A 20,874-nucleotide genomic window follows, 5' to 3' on the forward strand; every position below is an offset into this window, starting at 1 on the left:
GCCCTTACGGTACTTTCTCAGACATCATCTGACATTTGCTCTGGGACTCTGGTCTCTGGGGAGCTGGTGTCTCCAAAGAACCCGAAAGAGAAACACATCCCAGAGGACACCAGGTGACAACTGTTCCGGTCAACCAAGATCTAGCCAGACCCTTCAATCTCTGCCCCAGTCTTCTTCCACACTGGCTGAGGCAGAGACAGCCCACCGAGTAGGGATGGAGGGAAGGGCAGGGAGAAAACAGAGAAGAAGCTGACCACACCCTGCACCCCCAGGCCAAGCTTAGGGAGGGGAGACGCCACACACTGCACAAGAGTTTCATGGGAGACTGGACTTGATTGACAGTTTATTACCAGAAGAAATGAGACTTTTCATTAGTACCTGGGAGTATCCAAAAAGCAAGAGAGAGGGGAAATGAATCTTGAGAGCCAGTGTGCAGGGGGAGTCAGGGGAGAAGAACTTTGCTTTCTGCTTACACCCTACCAAGCCCAGCTCATTCAATCACCTGGTTGCTCCATATTGTCTTTTTTTTTTTTTTAAGATTTTATTTATTTATTTGACAGAGAGAGACAGCGAGAGAGGGAACACAAGCAAGGGACGTATGAGAGGGAGAAGCAGGCTTCCCGCCGAGCAGGGAGCCTGATGCGGGGCTCGATCCCAGGACCCTGGGATCATAAACTGAGCCAAAGGCCGACACTTAACAGCTAAGCCACCCAGGAGCCCCCATATTGTCCCTTTTTCATACTGAACTGCATGACTTCTATAGAGAGTGGAAAATAAACTCTATCAGGAGAGCTCAATGCGGGGCTTGCTCCAGGACCCCAGGATCATGACCTGAGCCGAAGGCAGAGCCTTCACTGACTGAGCCACCCAGGCGCCCCTAAACTCTACCTTTTAAAAAGAAAGAAGAGAGCTTTATCCTCTAAATTTCAAAATGTTCAGATTGACGAGAAAGTGTCCTGACAAGAGGCCGGACTGACCAGGACAGGGAGGAGACGAGGTGTACTCTTGGGACTCGGGACATAGGTTTCTTCAAGGTTTTGTGTCTAAATGAGCCTACAGATTTCAGCAGAAACAAGTTAGGTGGTGAGCTCGGGGGACACATCAGCCCCCCCGAACCGTGGGAGCCAGGGGGTAGTGGGAGTAGCCGATGTCTTTAGAATTAGCGTCTTCTTCCAGCCTAAATACATTCTTTCTTGCAAATTCCTGAGACCCGCACGCTCCCAGGTCGGTCGGGAGAAATGCCTTGAGGAGAGATCCGGGGCCAGGATGAGCTCTTCACGGAGGCCCCAAGGGAGCCTGGGTCTTCTGATTGCAAGGCACGGTCTCTGAGGCCATGTTTCATGTCTAAAGAAAGAAAATAGTTTCATTGTTTCAAGAAATGCCAAGCTGATGATATGAAGGAAAAAGCAGATAAGCTCTCCCGTGCCCTCTGAATCATTCAGGCGTTTTATGCAGCGATTTTTATCCTTAAAACCAGAGAGGGGAATTAGGTTCTGTTTGGGAGGGCTGAAGCCATCAGATCTGGCTTGCCCGGTGCTGTGCGTATTGACGGAGGAGGTGGCCGTGCCGGGGGGACAGATGCTGGGAAGACCGGTCCCCTGGCTCAGCAGCAGCTGCCCGCACCTGACACTCAGCGCCCGTGTGGCCCTGGGCAACTGCCCTGAGGAAGAGCAGGCTGGCGCCGAGCCCCCGGGGGCCTGGTGGATGACTCCCCCAGCCCCTGTCCTGCCCATGCAATAGACATCCCCTCACCACGGACAGAACGGGGTGCCCTGCGCTCTGCGCTCCCCTGCTTAGCCCAGAGGCCTTCCAGAGCTCCAGCCTGCCCTGCTCGGTGCCGGTGCTCTAATCCGGTGTCCTTCCCCGCGAGCTTTCACTCCCAGTTTGGAAGGATCAAAGAGGGAGACTGGGCAGAAATGCTTCCCGCCCACAAGGAGCAGGGGGGAGCATTCTGGCCTCCTGCAGCCCGGGCTGGAGCAGGGAGGAGGTGGGCAGGGGCTGACCATTTGCAGGGGGTTGGGAAGGAGGCCCCGCACCTTCACAGGCACGTCTGTGACCAGACCTGGCTTGTTCCGATGAGGAGCAGACTCAGCTCGCCCCCGGGGCGTGCCTGCCTGAGGGAAGAAGCCCAGGCCCCAGACCGACGGGGCCGCTCTCCCCAGACGGCTGCCCACCGGCACCCGGCCGCCCTCGAGGGGCGCGGCATCCTGGCCTGAGCCTTGGGATACACAGAGGTGGAACCAGGCAGCCCAGCCTCACCGCTGTGGACAGAACCAAGGCCTGGGGGCAGGAGCTTGGGTCCGTGTGACTGTGAGGAAGGCTCGCCTCGGATGGTGACTTAGGAGAGAAGGAAAGGCCTGTGTTATGTAAGCTACTCGAGAACCACTGGGCCTCTCGGCTCCAGAGGCTCGCTTCTAACCCATACACTCTTCGTGCCTCTCGGCCAAGAAGGCCCAGCGCTCAGCTCCTTCGTGTCCCCTCCGGGGGGCGGCCGGAGAAGGGCCTCGGGAAGGCAGAACCACAACCCAGGAAAGGGCTCTCTCTGACGCGTAACCTAAGGGAGACCAGAGGCGAGGAATCAAACCCCAAGCCCCTCTTATTTCTCCTCCTTTCTTAATTATCATCCCATTTGTAAGCCAAACCCTGTCATTCTGTCTCCCTTAATGGCTAGTTTCTATTCTGAGATTCTCTCCACTCTATTCTCTTTTGCAATATTTAGGAGCTCGGGCGAGGAAGGGGTAAGGCCGCTCCGTTCACACGCCCGCCCTTCTCTATCTTTTTAAATATTTCAGTTGCTCCCAATCCTTATTTTTGCATTTCGATTTCCTGTGATACAGTCCATTTATCTCGGTCACTCGATCAAGTTTTCCCCGGCTTCCCCCCCCCTTATCTTTCCCGCTCCGGGCCGACTGAAAATACCTACGTTATCTTTGCAGCCAATGTGCCCACTGGAGGGAAATCTGCAGATGGTCCTGATAGGGAGACGTCTGAGGGAAGCTGGGAAGTGCTTCGCTCGGCAGAGGACAAGGTGAAGTGTGTGACCTCAGCGGCAACTTTCTTTCAAGGTGAACTCCCAGTGCGGCCACCTCCAAAGGCGTTTGTCAGGATTCTCCTCTTCGTTTCTGGAGAACCAAACCTTCCACCGTGTCTTCGTCCTCCCCTGGGATGGGTTTACCGAGACCCTCACCCCCCTCACCAAGGCCTCAGATGGCCTTGACCAGTGAGTACCTGAGCCCCAGACTTCCCCCCGAGGACACCCCTATGCCATTTCTGGGTTACTGGGAGCAGAGTAGCTATCTGCCGGTGGAACCCTAAAACCACGACTTGAGAGAAAAGTTCTATCTTTACTCTCTGGAATGCTGAGAATCTTGAACTGGGGGTCTCTCCTGGGACGATGTTGTTTCCCCGCGTGGAGACCAGAGCACGGGGATGAAAACAGATGCAAGTCTGTGCTTTTAGAGGTGAGAGTTAGATCCTGCCCTGGGTCTCTGCATGGCTGGCCTCCCCGGATGACCCTAAGCCCCCCAGGTTTGGCGACAGATGGACCAGACAGTAGCCTCACGGTTAGCGCGCTGGACAGTGGAGGGAGGGAGGGGCGGGTCACTGGTCTACCCATGGGGACCAGGAACACAGGAACGATGGTCCTTTGTCTCAGGCCATGGTGGGTCATCTCCTCTGTTCAGGATCCATGGGTAATTTGGGATCCTGCTTCTCAGGGCAAAGCCCCCAGCCTGCTCTTGGCCCTGCGTGGCCACCCCTCTCAAAGCTGAGAAGGAAAACCCCTCCCTCCCCCTAGGGGCTCTTTCTTCTCCTTTTAACCCACTTCCTCCCCTTCCCCCGGGGTTGCATGCTGTTCAACCCCTGGCCCACATTTTTATCCTTGTGCACCAGTGCATGGAATGACTCTGGAACAGGGGGACAGGGTAAGAGACATGTGTTCGGAGCCTGCCGGACGGACTCCTCTTAGCAAATCTGGTGAGCACTGTAAGACCTGCAAGCTACAGACCTTCTCCGAGGCTTTAACACTTAGGAATTGCATTTATCTTCCTGTAAGAGAGACCTGATCAATGTGGCCTAAACAAGATAGAGATTTATCTCTCTCGTGTTACAAGAAAAAAAAAAAAAGAAGAAGAAGAAGAAGGCAGCACAAGGCAGCCAGGCTCCTCCCATGTTTCCATTCCACCACCAGCAACATGTGGCTTCTGTCCATGGGGTGGCTTCATCGTGGCTGCCGGGGCACCAGTCACCATGTTTCATTCTGAGCAGCAGGAAAGAGAACCAAAGAGCTCCCACTTCCATCTCATTGACCATATGTCACCACGAAGGAGACTGGAGACTAGTTTGTCAGCTGGACGTGTTATCCGCGGTCTCGGCACTAAGGAGAAGGGAGTAGAAAGGATATCGAACAGGCCAATGGGCAGGTCTGCCACAGAAGTGCTCAGAGCACTGGGCAGAAGACGAGGCCCTGGGTTCAGATCCTTTGCTCTACTCATGAGCAGCTGTAAAAGCCTCGGCACGTTACCTCCCCTCTCTCCGTCCTCCTCTACGTGATGGGAATAAGCATAGCACTGACCTCAGCGTCGAACACTGTTCTTGCTGGATTCCTGGGAGTCTGCAGGGCTCTGGTGTGTGGTCAATGCCTCTCGGATGCCGGTTATCATTCTTCTTCTGCCTGTAGTCACACTGTTGAGGCCCTGACTGTTACCCTGCCTGGTAGGCACCTTTCCTGTCTGACCACAGAGGAAGAATGGGGCTTGGGACCCGAGGAGGGAGACGAGCAAGGGTGGAGAAAGGTTACAGCGCACTCTTTCATCTCCCTCTTTCATCTCCCACTCCCAGGGCCCAAGGAACTCAAGCACTTGCGAATGTCTCTTCGTTTTCCTCCCCTTCTTCCCCCACAAAGGGCCAAGGTGCAAGGAGTAGAGAGGAGGTCATGCAGAATGACGCCTCCCCACCCCTTCTACCATCTCAAGCCCCAAGTTCAATGTTGAAAATGTCAGACCTCCACCTCGTCATCCTCAAGTCCCTAACTGTGCAGAACCCCATTCCAGGGGCCCGGGGCACCCACCTGACGCTTGCTCCAAGGAATTTCATAGTCCAGAACAGGGGTCAGCAAACGACAGCCTGCAGGCCAAATCCAGCCCAATGGCTCTCTGGGTCAACGGCTTTATTGGCACACAGCCATGCTCGTGCGCTTACGCACCACCTGTGAGGATGGTGGCTTTGCAGGACAACAGTGGACTGTGCCCCGTAAGCCCAAAATACTGACTCTGTGGCCCTTTCCAGAAAAAGCGTGCCAACCTCTACTCTAGGTGGAGAAAAGGAAAGGGAACATATTTTTGAAGATACCAACAGGTATACGTAATCAAATAGGACCCTGAGTCGGTGTATGTAACGATACAGGAAAGGACCCAGGAGAACTTCCAGCCCCCAGGAAGCCCTGGGCACCCACTTGGGAATGAGGAGGGGAGCAGATGAGGACATGATCAAAGACAGCGTGAGCCTGACCTGTACCGTTTGGTTTTACAAGGAGAGTAGACTTGCATAGTTAAAACCTAATTTGTAACAGAGTGTATTGATTGCTGGAAAGTGTGACATGTTGAACATTTTTATAGACTCCTAATAAAGTGTAAATTAATATAACCCTTTTGGAAAGCAATTTGGAAAATATATCAAGAGCCTTAAACATGCTCGTACTCTTGGCCTCATAATTCCACTTCTGGGAATCCATCCTAAGGCTATAAACTAAAATGTCAAAAATATTTATGCACAAATATGTCCACTGTGATATGACTTATAGTAGCAAAAAGCCAGAGCCGCTCAGATAGTTAGTCATATCGGAGTTAAATAAATTATGACACAGCCATACGACAGAATCTTATAGTCGTTAAACTGATGCTCACGAAAACTTTATAAATAATTTGAAGAAAATCTAAGTGATTGAATAGGATACAAAGTTGGGGGTAGTCGGGGTGCCTGGGTGGCTCAGTCGTTGAGTGTCTGCCTTCGGCTCAGGGCGTGATCCCGGAGTTCTGGGATCGAGCCCCACATCAGGCTCCTCTGCTGTGAGCCTGCTTCTTCCTCTCCCACTCCCCCTGCTTGTGTTCCCTCTCTCGCTGGCTGTCTCTATCTCTGTCGAATAAATAAATAAAATCTTTAAAAAAAAAAAAAGTTGGGAGTAGTTTCATCAAAGCCGTTTTAAAAACATGTAACATTCCCTAGGGGCGCCTGGGTGGCACAGCGGTTAAGCGTCTGCCTTCAGCTCAGGGCGTGATCCTGGCGTTATGGGATCGAGCCCCACATCAGGCTCCTCCACTGTGAGCCTGCTTCTTCCTCTCCCACTCCCCCTGCTTGTGTTCCCTCTCTTGCTGGCTGTCTCTATCTCTATCGAATAAATAAATAAAATCTTTAAAAAAAAATAAAATAAAAAAAAAATAAAAACATGTAACATTCCCACCCGGCCACGCCTACATGTCACTGTGTTACCTTTGGAGTAGTGGATGACTCATGGGTCTCTTCTTTATGTCTATATATATATATTTTTTTTTTTTCCTGGAACATGTTGGTTTTATTTTCACAATTGGGAACATGGATATCATCTTAGACCATAGGGGCTTCGAGAAGGTTCATCGAGAGCCAAGTGGATGAGATTCCGTGGCCGCAGGGAGTAGGAGACGGGAGTTAATCACTTCATTCCTGTAGAGTCAAGAGAGCAGAGCAGAGGGAAGGGAGAGATTTACACAGCACTCTGCCAGCTAGCAGGTCAGAGCATGCCCTGTGTATGCAGCTGGACCAGGTGCCACCTCCCCCTGGCCCATCCTCTGCAGCTAAGACCTCGTGGGCAGGACGGGGAGGTGGCTGGACAGGCGGGGGTTTCCATTTCCTCCAGGAGCTGGAGTCAAGCTCACCGGCAACACGTCCGTGGGTACCAGCGGAGAGGGAGGGAAGAGAGCGTCCAGGATGGACAGGAAGCCTGGGCGGGCGTGGGGCGAGTCCATTCACTTTCCCCAAGGGCCTCTGAGTCACAGAGATCCCCGCCCTCTGCCAGTTTTTGTCTGGCTCAGACCCTCTGCCCGGTTCCCGAACCTCCAGGCACTCTCCTTCCTAGTGTTGTGTTTCTCTCAGCAGTAACAATATCTATTTGGACTTCTCTTCCCTTATCCTAAAAAAAAGACAAGAAAATAATATCAAAGCTGGGTCCTCAATCCATGCAGTGTTTTAGGGGGGCTCCAAGAGACCAGGTCTTCTTGAAGGCAGCCAATGAGACACTCATGGGGAAGTCTTCAGGAAATAGCTACTGACTGGGTCCCCTCAGATCCAAGCCTCTCAAATCCTGGCTGCGCTCTGACTTACCTCCTTGACCTTGGGCAAGATATCTACACTCCCTGAACCCCATTTGCTTCATCTGTAGGTCAGTGTAGGGGATAATCTTCCAATAATCGTCATTGTAAATATCAGAAATAATTTTTTTCATACGCTCCCCCACCCCCCACAATGATTGGCACATAGCACGTGCTCATAAAATGTCATTCTTATTTATCAAATTACATTTCCTGGGCACCCTGAAGATGTGAGGGGCAGTGCCCTGGAAACAGGCACTAATCTGGAAAGGATAGTTAGTCCTTTTCCAAAGCAAAAAAGAATCATGAATCCTTTTAATAATATCCAGTGTCGTCAGCTTTCCAGAAGCAACTCAAATCCAGGCCTCCCCTCATCCCTCACCTCCCTCCTCCTCCCCCCGCCCCAACCTGAGCGCATGGGCCTGGAGCACCCCCTCTCTCCCCTGGCCGGGAGAGCAATTACTGTAGGAGCCGTTCATTTGGTAATTAGGCACGTAGGGACCTGTGACATCCCTTCTGCGGCGGCTGAAACTGTGACTTACATGGTCCCTCACCTCTTCAGCTAGACTGCAAGGCCCTGGAGGGCGAGGCTGCCTCCTCGAGGTCTTGCTCTAGTTCCCTCTCCAGCAGGCGATTGGTCCTTACTTGTCGCACGCTGGATGCTTGCGTTTCTTCAGCTCTAATGCACAGAAAGTACAGCTGTGCTTGGCTGATGCGGGGCAGAATATTTGCAGCTCCAAACACATCAGAACAGCTCGGAAGGGGCTACTCCCCAAAGGGAAACACGAAGAATCTGCAGCAGGGACAGGGTTTTCTATACCCCTCCAAGTGTGTCTCCTCTGATTCTGAGCAGATTGGGGCGGTGGAGACGGAAGGCCCAGGCTGCCATACCAAGGGCTCGATTTGCATCTGGGGCAATGCCAGGACACTGGTTGCTTCCTGCCACCCACAGCTGCTTCTGGGACTCCCAGGGAGCAGCTGCCCTGGGGAGGCTGGACTTAATCAGTAGGCGCGGGGGCAGAGGCCACACAGCCAAGCCAAATCTGGAATCACTTAGAAAAGGGGAGCATCCGGTTCCTCCTCCTCCTCCTCCCTCTCATCTTTGCTCCTGGGTCTGGGGCCATGGGTCCTGGAGGCGGCTAAGAAGTGCCTGCCCCCGGTGGGAGCAGCTGCGGCCCAGCCCCCCCTCTGCGGCCCGGGCGCCTCTGGGCAGGGCAGGAGCCGTCACAAGCAGCTGACAGCTGCGGTGGCGCCAGGGCTCAGGCGCCCACCACATGGCTTCCTTTTTGATTCTGGCCCTCCCCGGGGCTGGCTGCTCCTCCCCTGCCACCAGAGCAGCGAATGGCCAGTGGTGTCCTCAGAGAAGGGGTGTAGGACGATGGGGAAGGGTTAACTGCACCTGCTCCCTCTGCGCCCTTCTTCCTGTGACATTCACTTCAAAGTCACAGGACGGCGCTTCCTTTTTTGCTGCATCCCTGCAGATAAGGGACTATGTTTTCCCACCCGGGAATTCGTGTTTCGGCGGTTCTGCGGCTTGGGAGCTCAGAAAGGAACTTGGGAAGGAGAGCCCGTGCTGCTGAGTGCCAGCTCCGCGTCGCATACCTGCACCCCATTCCGGGCGCTGGGCTAGAAACCCATAACTGGGCTCCGGGGCAGACCGAAGGGCTTCAGCTGGCTGGTGCCCCCGCTCCGGGCCCACTAGTTTCACATCCACACCCCTCGCTCCCCTCCAGGACCTCCCATCTGTATCCCACCCCTAGCCAGGGACCTGTCACCAGGGCAGAGATTTTTCACAGATCGTCCAGGGAGAGGTTCTTTCCACCCCCGTGAACTAGCTTGGCCAACAGCACAGCAAGACGTTCTGATGGGGAAGGGGCCGAGGAGGCCGAACGCCCTGTTGGTGGGGCGGGGGGGGGGCGGTGAGTTGGGGCGAAGGGCCCGTTTTCTCCTCCGCTTCTCCGCAGCCTGGAGCTGTTGCCTGTTCTAGCCGCCTCTCGTGACAGGAGAGCGCCCCCTGCTGCCCGAGCTCCGACGGTGGCAGCAGGGAGCGCGGCAGCACCGCGAGGGCTGCGTCGGGGGAGCGGGTCGTGGGGAGCTGCGCCGCCGCCTGGCGGGCCCCGCTTGCGGCTCAGCCCGGCAGAAAAAGGCCACCACCTCTCTACACCGCCTCCTGCCGGCAGCCGCGGGGGCCTGCACCAGCCCCTCTAGCTGACTCGTCTCTAGGGCACTGTGGTTAAGAATATGGGATCTGGGGGCGCCTGGCTGGCTCTTGATCTCGGGCTTGTAAGTTCCAGCGGATGTAAAGATTACTTAAATATAAAATCTTGCTCCACGACGCCCTGGGCATACAGATGGTTTAACTTCTGAAGCTTCAGTTCCTTCATCACTGAACGGAGATCATCAATATTCTGTATATCAGAGATGCTTGAAGGAGATAATTCATGTTAAGCACACAGTTAGCTTTCAATAATATAACTGTTGTTATTGATTCAGCTGACACCTCCGAAGTCAGTGATGAGACAATCGCCGACAGGATCCTGCGGACCAGAGTCAGGGATTCGTTTTTTCAAAGCATTTTCATCATTAAATGGATCCAGTCTAGTTCCATGGGCATATTTAGAGGGGAAACAACTTTGCCTAAAGGGGAAATAAGTGCCAGAGACATTCACAGAAGCGTCCACCACAAACAATTACTAACCGCCTTGATCAATGCTCCAAGCTGTGCAATAAAGAAAAGGGGGGAAAGTTACGTTTGGGGAGAGTCTGACCTGCATTATCAATTTTGACCATTTTGCTGGATTTTATCTGTGAACCACAAACATGCTGAAACATCTCCCATATATATTTTTAAAAAGCCAAGTTGACTCTGCATCCCACTCCTGCTGGCCTCCCCCACCCCAAATTTCTTGAAATATGCTCAGCAACTCCCCTTCCTCTGCTTCTGTGAGCTCTGGAACCCACTCGCTCAGGTGTGCGTGCCCACCGCTCAGGCCAGTGTCCCGCCCTTGTCCTGGTCACCTGCGGCCTCTGCCCAGTGCTTCATCCTCAGGCCTCCACACTCTGCTCGTTAGCAGAGTGACTCAGGTGAAGGAGCAATCCCTGCCCCTTGCAACACCTTCTTCTTTCCACTCACTGCTGGTTGTCCTCCTTGGCCCAGGCTCTTCTTTTGGTAGAATTTCACCTTAAGACACTGATGATGCACGTTCATGTCTCAGTGTCCCCCTGCCCCCGAACTCTGGACCACACCCAGCAGCCTCTTCACCAACCCCACTTGGAGATCCTAGCGTCATCTAACTTGACAAGTCCATGTGGAGCTCCTGACTCCCTCTTCTCCCTCTTTCTCACCAAATAAATGGCGACTTCAGACTTCTAGCTGCTCCGGGCATCCTACTGCCTCTCTTTCTTTCGTACCTGACATCGGTCCACCAGCAAATCCGGTCAGCCTTCCCCTCACGGTGTAGCCGGAATCTGACCACTTCTTGAATTCCCCGCTACTACCTCCAGTCCAGGCCGTGATCATCTCCCGACTGGTCTCCCAGCTTCTACCCATGTTCCCCTGCAGGAATTTCCACATAGAAGCAGAGAGAGTCGGGGCACCTGGGTGGCTTGGTCGGTTAAGCATCTGCCTTCTGCTCAGGTCATGATCCTGGGATCCTGGGATCGAGCCCCACATCCGGCTCCCTGCTCAGCAGAGAGCTTGCTTCTCCCTCTCCCTCTGCTGCTCCCCTTGCTCGTGCTCTCTGTCTCTCTCTCTCTCTCTCTCTCTCTCAAATAAATAAATAAAAATCTTTTTTTAAAAAAGTCAAGTCATGTCACTCCTTTGCTGAAAACAAAGGTTTCCCTCCTCAGTAAGAAGAGATTTCAACAGTCTACAGGGCCTTATGCAATCTTACCCAGAGCTTCTCCGCCGACTTCATGTCCTACCCGCACATTCACTTCGCTCAGGCCCCCTGGCCTCCTTGCTAATGCTGCAGGGTGCTGAACAGGATTCTGCCTCAGGGCCTTTACACATACTGTTCTCTCTTCCGGAAATGCTCTGACTCCCGGCCATCACAGAGCTCCTACCCTCACTTCATTCGGTCTCTGTTTATCTTAGCAGAGAGGTCTTTCCTGAACACTCTATATAAGAACCTTTCCTGACCGCTCTCTGTGTAAGTAATCTGAAGGTGGCTCACCAGTGGGGAAGTTAGTGCAACCATCCAGGCAAGACACGGGGAGCGAAATGTTGGGCGGTGGGGCTGGTGCAGAGCCATGGACTGGACAGCGGGGAGATTCAGTGAATAACAGGAGAGGGAGGAGAGGAGAAGTCCAGAGAGACTCCGGGTTTGGGGCCTGGATGACTGGACACCCAGGAAGATTCTCACCATGCCTTCCTCCTTTCTCTTCCATTCCTTCAGGCTCTCTTCATCCAATCGTCCCCAGTTTATTCACAGACGCAACCTATCGGCCCCATGGTCTCCACTCTTGTGCCGCAGCTTCCTCATCCATAAATCAGGGCAGACGTCATCATTTCCGCGGAAGTCTGTAATGGGGAGTACACAGTTAATCTGTAGAAAGCATTTTGGACAGTGGCCAGGACATAAGAAGTCCTGGAGAAATGGTGGCCATGGTCATTATCGTCAATGGTCATCAATGCCATGGTCATTATCGTCACCACCAGCCTCGTTTACTTCTCAGGCTCCTACCCGGACCCACTGTGCTCCTCTCTAACTCACGGGCCTTCTTCTCTGGGCCCATGCATGCTCTCGTCTTTCCCGTCTTCATTTTTCTGCCATCTTCAAGACCCCCACATTTCTGCCGCGGAAGAACTTTTTGCCACGAGACTTTCACTCTCAAAGTAAGGTGGAATCACAGTTGAGGAGCCCTCCCGCACCCCACCGCGTTCCCCGCCTGCGTCCACAGCCACTGTCCCTCCCTGGTGGCCAGACCGGATGACACAATCAGGACAGAAACCCCATCCTCCCCCTTCCCTCCGCGGCCGCTGTGAACCACCTGACGGGCTCCGGCTGAACCTGCTTGTTTCTTTTTCCGTTCTCTAAATGCTCACAGATGTCTGTCTGCTTTTCTCTATTACGTGCCTTCCAGGAGATGAGGGGAAGATCAGATACTTGTAAATATTTTCATCTCTCTTTTTTCTTTCTCTCTTAGTATCAAAAGAAGCAGGGGGTGAGTGAGAGGCTGTTTCCCTCCTTCCAGGGGGAGTTGAAGTTGGCAAACCTGCCACCAGCTTCGTTTCCTAGCCTAGGGGGAGAGGGATGGTGAGCAAGCCGACCCGGGACAGAGTGAGCTCTTCACCCCTCACTCAGTGTTCATGGCTCCAGGTCCGCCAGACTCTGCGAAGCAGCAGAAGGAACCCAAATGTGGCCACAGACTGAAGCGGAGACCAAGCAGCGTCCCCCATGGGCGGCTGGTTTCTGAGTTGTTGTAGGACCTTTAGACAGGTCCCCGGGAGGAAAGACGGGAATGACCACCGATGGCCTTAGACAAGACTGGGAGCAGAACCAGGGCGGACGGATGGCGAGCGTATACTGCAGCCCAAGACCGCTAACATCTTTCAGAAAGCGCCAGAAGGTCTGAAAGAGGAGGGGATATTGTTGTAGGTATCAGAACCTTTAAAGTTTGTATCTGGGCAGGAAAATCAGTACTCTAGAAAGTGCGGGACAGTGTCACTCAAAATTTGAAGATCCAATCAGGACTCCCGTGGGAGTGTCAATTCACACAAAATCTTTAAAAAGCAAATTGGCTAAATGAGTCAAGAGCCAGAAAAACATCCATCATTTTTTGACTCAGAAATCTCATTTCTGGGGTTGGATCCTGAGGAAAGTGCTCCAGATACAGAAAAAGATGTTTGCTGTGGTGTTATTTATAATAGCGAAAGCAAAACAGTCGAAATGGAAACAGCCCATCTGCCCATTTATAGGGGAAGAAAGAGAGCAACTCGGAGCATCTTCTAGGGAACCATCTGGCAGGGCGTCTCTCAAGAAGAGCGCGCCGTAACGCGGAGGCATTTTAGAGCAGAGCTGGAAAGGACAGTTACCTAGAAAGCTGTGCACACTAGACGGGCCACCAGCGGCACAAGATGATGCGGACTGTGGGTTAAAAACGACGGGCAGCATAAAATGGACAAAAACGTACTCATGCTTGTGTTTGGACGATGGGACCAAGGCTAGATTTTGTACCTATTTTGTATTTTCCAAGAATTTGTAAATGGGTTGCTTCACTTTTAAAATGGAAAATGATTATTGGCCTTCAAATTAGAAAACCCATCAAGAGTTTTTGCTTTAATATCTAAGTGAAAAGTTTTACGTGGAAATATCATTTCTTCAGTGTTTTTTTTTTTTTCATTGTAATTTAGTCTAGTGGTGTCAAAGTTCTGGTACTCCAAGCATATTAACAGCCTGTGCGCCCTCAAAATGCCCACGTGCTCTCAGCTTTCACCGCCAAACAAGGAGGATGTTGGGGGGGAGGGGCCCGCCAGAAGCAACTACAATATAATATACAGAGCTAAATGTAGACTGCTGTTTACACAGGAGGACCCAGAGGAAGTTAAGATAAAATTTTCCACTGGATGACCTCATTTGCCTAAAACACCCAGTAGTCCCGGTCAGATCTTACAGAAGTAGGGGCCTTCTGTGTTCTGGGCGAGCGGCCCGCAGAAAGGTGATATGGGGGTGCAGCATTAATGGAGGAGGAGGCTCTGAGCAGGAGCACTCATTCCCTCCAGGCCCGCAGAAGCATCCAGGACCAGCGATCTGAGAACAGTGGCGGGGGCCTGGGCTGGGCCTCAGTAGCATTGCTCAGAGGGGCCCTCCCAGAAGCCCCTGCAAAAAGGGGGAAAGGAAGAGCCCAGGATTAGTGAGCTCGAGGCAGCGAGGCTTGTTGCTAAAGGGCGCTTTTTTTGGAGCTGGTTTGAGTTAGCCTGTGAGCTTTGCCTCCTAATGATGGCTGCTCTGTGTAGGGAAATGGAAGGGACTGGGTGACAAATACATAAGGAGACAAACAAACAGAAAGGGAGGCTGCCCTCAGAAGCCACCCACCTTGTCAGAGACACCCCCGCTTGGGCAGCCTGTCCATGGCTTGGAGGGTCCTGGGTCTTTAAACCCTCTGACTTCCTCCCAACCCGAAGCCCTCCCATCCCGAACACCCATTTCACCTCTGTCCATGCACCTTTGGTTCAGCCAATCAAACAGCTGGATTTAAAAAAAAAAAAATAAACGTTTTGAGGGGCGCCTGGGTAGCGCAGTCGTTAAGCGTCTGCCTTTGGCTCAGGGCGTGATCCCAGCGTTCTGGGATCAAGCCCCACATCAGGCTCCTCTGCTGGGAGCCTGCTTCTTCCTCTCCCACTCCCCCTGCTTGTGTTCCCTCTCTCGCTGGCTGTCTCTCTGTCAAGTAAATAAATAAAAATCTTAAAAAAATAAAAATTAAAAAAAAGTTAACATTTTGAAGGAAACATTTTGGAGTATAATAAACCCCATATATCCTTTTCTCAGATTCAAACATTATTAACTCACGGCCAATCTTGTTTCACCTGCACTCCCATCATTTCCTCCTTCCCCATCAATAACTTGAGGCAAATCCAAACATTACACAGTTTCATCCATAAAGAGTTCAGCATATACATGTATATAAAATAATGTGTGTATATATATATAATATTGATATATATGTGTATATATGTGTGTATAGATACATAGAGATCTAGAGATATAGATATGTAAATAAGGTCTTTTTAAAACCATTGTCACTATACCATGCTCAACCTGAAAAAGCTAATAATAATTCCTCAGCATTATCAAATACCCAGGCAATATCTAACTTTTCCTGATTATCTCATACTTTTTTTGTTGACTTGAATCAGGACCCAAATAAGGTTTCTTATCATTGTGACTGATTGTCATGTCTCAAGAGAAAGAGCTGAACTATGAAACTACAAAATCCAAATTTAGGGCAGGTAGCAGAGTGGCATTCTTAATAGGTGCCAATCATTAAACCCAAGCATTCATTCATTGATTCGTTCAACAGATACTTATCAAGGACCTCTGTGCACCAGGCCTGTGTGCTACGCTGGGGTATAATGGTGGCTGTGGTTATTCTTAGAGCCTGTATTATAGAGGGAGACCAGTGAGGAAAACAAACATTGATGGAATGATCACACAAGTGAATGTGGCATTTAAAAGGTTTGAAAAGTGCTATGAGGAAAGGTGCTTAGGCCCAAATAACATGGAGATTACATAACTCTACAAGACAAAATTAGGGTCAACATGTTGAAGTGTTGGGGAATCACATTGGGGCACGGTAGAGGGAAAAACTAAAAATAACCAAGCATAAAAAGAAGCAGGAATATATGACCCATAACCAAGAGAAACACCAAGCACCAGAAACAGATTCAGAAATGACACAAATGATAGAATTAGTAGACAGGGTGTTAAAATAGCTACCACTCCGTATGTCCAAGAAAGTAAAGGAAAATGGGATTATAATAAGGGTAGACATGGAAAATATTTTATAAGACCCAAGTTGAACTTCTAGAGATGAAAAATAAATCTGAGTGGGCTTACTGCAGAAGAAAAAAATTAATGAATTTGAAGATATAACAATAAAAACAGTATCGGTGTTCTGTGATATAACATCAAAAATACATGTAACTAGAATTCAAGAAGAAGAGGAGAGAGAGAGGGACAAGAGTCTGAAGAAATATGGTTACGATTTTTCCAAATTTGGTGAAAATAATAAACCCACAGATACAAGAAGACGAATGAACCCCAGGAACGAGAAACATGAAGAAAACTACATCCAGCCATATCATAATCACAGTACTTAAAACCAGCAATAAAGAAAAAAGTCTTAAAAGCATCCAGAGGGAAAGAAAGACACGTTCCATACAGAGGAATGATGATAAGAATGACAGCAGACTTTTCATCGTAAGTAATGCAAATGAGAAGATAGTGGAGTGACGTCTTTGTTAGGGAAAAAATTACCAGCCTAGATTTCTATACATAGAGAAAATATCTTTCAAAAATGAAAAAATAAGGACCTTTTCAGACATAGGAGAGCCGAGAGAAGTCATCATCGGCAAGCCACCAGGACAATGAAGACTTCAAGTAGTTTTTTCAGGCAGCATGAAAATTATATCAAAAGAAAATTTAGATTTACAGAAAGGAAGAGCCCCAGAAATGGCAAATACATGAGTAAATTTAAAGTCTTGTTTTATTATTATTTAAGTCTCCTTAAAAGGTAATTTATAGTTTAAAGGAACACTGATAAATGCACATTGTGGAGTTTCTAGTATAAGTAGAAGTGAAATGTATGACCGCAATAGTACCGAGACCAGGAGGGGAGAAATGGAAGGCTAGTGGTGTAAGGTTCTTTCACCATATGTTAAGTGGTATAATATTTCTTGAAGGTAAACTGTGGTAAGTTAAATGTCTACAGTTTACAAGCAAGCATTAAAACAACAAGGAAGTTTAGCTAATAAGGAAATAAAGGTGATAAAACGAAATCATAGAAAGAATACTCATCTCATACAAAAGCAAAAGGGGGGGAAGGAACACAGAATAGAGGCATAAATAGAAAACAAATCGCAAAATGGTATCTTTAAATCTAACCTCTTCAACAGTCACCTCGATTAAAAGGCAGAGATTGTCAGATTGGATAAGAAAGCAAGGCACAACTGTATGCTCTCCGCAGCGAATGCACTTGAAATATAAAAAACAATTTAGATTAAAAGTAAAAGCATGGGAAAAGAGATATCACACCAACACTGAACAAAAGAATGCAGGAGTTCCTATAAAATGTCAGACAAGTTTTAGAGCAGAAATATTACCAGGGGTAAGGGGCATTTCATAATAATAAAGGAGCAAATTCGTTATCGTGAATATTGGTACAGCTAACAACAGAACTTCGAAATACATAAAGCATATTGCCATTATGCACAGGCAACATAATTGGGTACACAGAACCCCCAAAAAGATGTAGAGAAGAACTATTAGTACAAATAAGTAATTTACCAAAGTCACTGGATACATAGTCAATATCTGATCTCTTCCATTTTAGCCATTCTGGAGGGTATATGGTAGTATCACGCTGTGGTTTTAATATATATTTCCAGGATGACATTTTTTTAAAGATTTGTTCATTTATTTGAGAGAGAGAGAGTGCGCATGTGAGCGGGGCAGGGAGGGGCAGAGAGAGAGGGAGACAAGCTGAACAGGGAGCCTGATGCAGGGCTCAGTCCCATGACCCTGAGATCACGACCTGAGTTGAAATCAAGTCGCTTAACCGTCTGAGCCACCCAGGCACCTCTGCAGGATGACATTTTAATACACTTATTGACTATTGAGAAATTTTCTCTTGTAATGTACAAGTGTTTCGCCTATTTTTCTATTGGGTTGTCTGTCTTTTTCCTGTTCCTTCTGTACTCTGTATCCGACTCCTTTGACAGCTTACACATGACAAATATTTTCTCCCACTCTCTGCGGCTTGCCTGTTCACTCTCGTGCCAGTTGTAAATTCACTACCTTTGTGATTGCTTTGCTCTGCTTTGTGATTCGGGAACTGGACTCTGAAGATGATGTTTCTCCTTTGCCAGCTGGCTTGATGGTATGTTTTGTCAGCAGAAGATCCTGGAGGCTCATTGCAAGGCTGGAAGAGGAAGAGTTACTTATTTTCTTCTGTTGTTATATTTTTGCATGGAACACCCAAGTGGAGCCATGTACAAAGGCCCTGGCTTGTTTACCACGGGGTACTTTCCAGCCGTTCCCTTCGTTCCTGCAGTAGCAGACAATGCCCCCTCCTCAGAGATCTGAATCTTAGCCTTGCGGGGCTCTCCTTCTAAGTTTTTTTTCTTTTTTTAATTTACTTATTTATTTGAGAGAGAGAGAGTGCACACATGAGTGGGGGACAGAGGGAGAGGGAGAGAAGCAGACTCCCCACTGAGCAAGGAGCCTGTTGCGGGGCTTGAATTCACAACTCAGAGCTCAAGACCTGAGCTGAGATCAAGAGTCAGACCCTTAACGGACTGAGCCCCCCAGGCACCCCAAACATAAAATCTTAAAAAGAACAAAACTGGGGCACCTGGGTGGCTCAGTCGGTTAAGCATCTGACTCTTGACTTCTGCTCAGGTCATGATGTCAGGGTCATGGGATCGAGCCCTGGGTCGGGCTTTGCACTCTGCAGGGAGTCTGTTTCTCTCCTTCTCCTTCTCCCTCTGCCCCTTCACCCCCTACTCATGCTCTCTCTCTCTCTCAAATAAATAAATAAATCTTTAAAAATAAAAAAAAAATTATTCTTAAGTAATCTCTCCATCCAATGTGGGGCTTGAACTCACAACCCTGAGATCAAGAGTCACACACGCCACCCACTGAGCCAGCCCGGCGCCCTGAGGGGTTCAGGCTCCTTGCTTGTTCCCTTTTTCCTCAGCCCTGAGGTCATAGGTGCTTCCTGCGGTTATGACCTTCATTGTCTCTTAGCACTCTCCTTTACCTTTTTAAGCATTAGATCACTTTTTTCCTTTTCTTTATATTCTATTTATATTAAATATCCCTGCTCATATTATCGGCATCATTTTGGTCTCCGGATTGGCTTCTGACTTACACTCTCTTGATAGTGGCATTTGGTGAACAGAAGTTCTTGATCTTAACATATGCTTTGACAGCTTCGTTGAGACTCAATTGGTCCTATACGTGGTGGTCTGGTTCTGGGCTTTTTATTTGTTCCGTTGGTCTATACAGTTCTCTTTACCCCAAACCACAGTGTCTTGATTACGGCAGCTGTATCATAAGGTCTTGAAATCACATAGCGTAAGTTTTCCAACTTTGCTCTTTTTCCATGCTGCTTTGGCTCACTAGGTCCTTTGAATTTTCATTTAAATTTTAGAAACAGCTTGCCAATTTCTATAAAAATGTCTTCTGGTATTTTCATTGGAATTGTGCTGAATCTCTAGGTCAATCGGGGTCGAACTGACATCTTTTCTTTTTTTTTAAGCAGGCTCCACACCCAATGGGGGGCTTGAACTCACAGCCCTGAGATCAAGAGCCCCGTGCTCCACTGACAGCCAGCCAGGTGCACCGGTCTGATATTTTAATGCTGTTGAATCTTCTGATCCATGAACATTGTGTTATCTGCTCAGGCTGCCATAACGAAATACCATCTACTGGAGGCTTAAACAACAGAAATTTCTTTCTCACAGTTCTGGAGGCTGGAAAGCCCAAGATCAAGGTGCCAGCAAGGCAAGTTTCATTCTTTTTTAAATTTTTTAAAAGATTTTGTTTATTTATTTGAGAGAGACGGAGAGAGAAAGATAGCACGAGCAGGGGGGAAGGGCAGAGGGAGAGGGAGAAGCAGACTCCCCACCACCACCCTGAGCAAGGAGCCTGATTCGGGGATTGATCCCAGGACCCTGGGACCATGACCTGAGCCGAAGGCAAATGCTTAACCAACCGAGCCACCCAGGTGCCCCAGCATTGCCATGTTAGAACATCTTTCAAAAGGTTTTCCATGAACATTATAATGTCCTTTTATAACCAAATAATCACGAACATTTTACATCATTATTTTATTACTATTTGACATTATTTTTAGTGGTCATGGACTATTCCATTGTACAAATAACCACAATAAAATTAACTTCACATTACATTTACCTTTTTATCTTTTTAGTTTTAATCTTACAGCCATCCGTTCATTGGAATCTCCTTCTCAACTTTATGCCCCTTTGTTCTATTACTTTTCCTCTCAGTTTAGGGTAATGCGCGGATTTACGTGGATGAGCTCTCCATCGGCCTCTAAGATGTGGACGCGAACGTTTTGCAGCACGGGCCCCAGGTGGAGTCCTGCGGTCTGCTCCTGGAGCTGTTCTTCCAAATAATAGCCATTCGTTCCCTGCTCTTCCGAAACATTTGTTCAACCAACTCTGCACCCACCTGAGTGTCCTCTCGTTTTCCTCCTCCAACACCGCTCTAAATATGTCGTGGGAAGCGGATTCATTTCACTGATTTCTTGCTGAGGTAGAGCCCTTAGAGAGCCGTTTGTATACAATACTTGGCATCTTCAATGTGACTCCATGGAAACCCCTCCTGGATCCTCTGGGATCTCGTTCCCCAGCTCTGCATGCCTGCTGCCCACGCTGTGCACTGAGCTACTAACAGCTTACATTGCCAACTTTCAGAGGATTGACCTCGGGCACCAGAGCTGCGTCGCTCTGGGAATTTCACACTTTCCCCTCGGCAGCCGATAGCCAATGACTGACTGGTTTGAGACCATAAACACCTGGCAACTTGGATTCAGGTAGTAAGATTCTGGAGTGTAATTTCCCATGGGATGCGGCTGAGGCTGGGACCCGAAATCTCACCTTTGCTTGGTTTCTTCCTTTCCCTACCCTGCCATTCCCCCGTAGATTTCTTCTGACAGCAGTTCCTTTATAAATCATTGCCACCTGAATCCTTGGCCCAGGTTCTTCTTTTGGCAGAACCTCACCTTAAGACATCATGCGAATATCACCTTAGGCATCACTCAGACCAGGCTTCTCCCCATCTGT

At 49.4% G+C, this 20,874-nt stretch overlaps 1 long non-coding RNA gene across 3 annotated transcripts; it reads right to left on the reverse strand.

Annotated features, from left to right (window-relative positions):
- Positions 1-648: 648 nt before the first annotated feature.
- LOC103667364 lies at positions 649-11,863 on the reverse strand. 3 transcript variants are annotated; one of them, XR_569754.2, is made up of 6 exons: positions 11,705-11,863; positions 7,895-8,019; positions 6,487-7,162; positions 4,574-5,206; positions 2,924-4,375; positions 649-1,344 (listed from the first exon to the last, which is right to left on the reverse strand). It is a non-coding gene; the product is annotated as an uncharacterized LOC103667364 (long non-coding RNA). The 3 variants fall into 3 exon arrangements; XR_569752.2 differs by lacking the exon at positions 11,705-11,863 and having other exon boundaries at positions 7,895-9,200; XR_569753.2 differs by lacking the exon at positions 11,705-11,863 and having other exon boundaries at positions 7,883-9,200.
- Between the last annotated feature and the right edge of the window lie 9,011 nt (positions 11,864-20,874).

This window comes from Ursus maritimus, unplaced genomic scaffold, assembly GCF_017311325.1.
Source record: "Ursus maritimus isolate PB19 unplaced genomic scaffold, ASM1731132v1 scaffold_24, whole genome shotgun sequence".
Classification (NCBI taxonomy): domain Eukaryota; kingdom Metazoa; phylum Chordata; class Mammalia; order Carnivora; family Ursidae; genus Ursus; species Ursus maritimus.